Source organism: Triticum urartu, chromosome 5A, assembly GCF_056163025.1.
Source record: "Triticum urartu cultivar PI428250 chromosome 5A, HENAU_Tu73, whole genome shotgun sequence".
NCBI classification, from domain to species: Eukaryota; Viridiplantae; Streptophyta; class Magnoliopsida; order Poales; family Poaceae; genus Triticum; species Triticum urartu.
The window spans coordinates 22,989,590-22,990,782 of NC_141877.1; the positions used below are offsets into that span (position 1 = coordinate 22,989,590).

Below are 1,193 nucleotides of genomic sequence, written 5' to 3' on the forward strand. Positions count from 1 at the left end.
CCTGAAACAAGCGCCTAAGCAATGGCATGAGAAGTTCAACACTACTCTGACATCTGCTGGCTTTGTTGTGAACGAAGCTGACAAATGTGTATACTATCGCTATGGTGGGGGCGAAGGAGTTATACTGTGTCTGTATGTCGATGACATACTGATATTTGGGACCCACCTCAAGGTCATTGAGGAGGTCAAGTCTTTTCTATCTCACAACTTTGAGATGAAGGACCTGGGTGTGGCTGATGTTATCCTGAACATCAAGCTACTGAGAAATTCTAAGGGTGGAATTACACTTTTACAATCCCACTATGTTGAGAAGATTTTTAGCCGTTTTGGATATTCGGGCTGCAAACCTTCTGCAACACCATATGATCCTAGCGTGCGGATTCGAAAGTTCGAAGGCACGACTGTAGATCAATTGAGATATTCTCAAGTGGTTGGTTCACTGATGTACCTAGCATGTGCTACTCGTCCTGACATCTCATTTGCTGTGTGCAAACTGAGCCGGTTTGTTTCCAATCCGGAAGATGTGCATTGGCATGCTGTTGAGCGAGTGATGCATTATTTGCAAGGTACTGCGAACTATGGAATTCACTATTCTGGGTACCCGACGGTACTTAAGGGGTATAGTGATTCGAATTGGATATCTGATGCTGATGAGATGAAAGCCACAAGTGGACATGTCTTCACACTTGGTGGTGGTGCTGTTTCCTGGAAGTCTTGTAAGCAGACGATCTTAACCAGGTCGACTATGGAAGCAGAACTCACAGCATTAGACACATCATGCGTCAAAGCAAAATGGCTTCGAGAGCTTTTGATGGATTTGCCGGTGGTTGATAAACCAGTGCCGGCTGTCCTTATGAACCGTGACAATCAAACAGTGATTGCCAAGGCTAAGAGTTAAAAGGACAACATGAAATCCACAAAGCACATAAGAAGAAGATTGAAATCTGTCAAAAAATCAAGAAACTTCGGAGTAATAGCGTTGGATTATATCCAGACGGCTAAGAATCTGGCAGACCCTTTTACGAAAGGGCTATCACGGATTGTGATAGAAAATGCATCGAGGGAGATGGGTATGAGACCCACGTAAGTTGCCATGGGGGTAACCCAACCTATGTGATCGGAGATCCCGTGAATTAGGACCTGGGAAAACAATCCAGCGGTCAACTGAGGAGAGTATCCTTAATTAACCCACT

At 44.6% G+C, this 1,193-nt stretch overlaps 1 pseudogene; it reads left to right on the forward strand.

The window, feature by feature from the left end:
• The first annotated feature begins 214 nt into the window (after window positions 1-214).
• On the forward strand, window positions 215-898 carry LOC147967629 (secreted RxLR effector protein 161 pseudogene; annotated as a pseudogene).
• The last annotated feature ends 295 nt before the right edge of the window (window positions 899-1,193 follow it).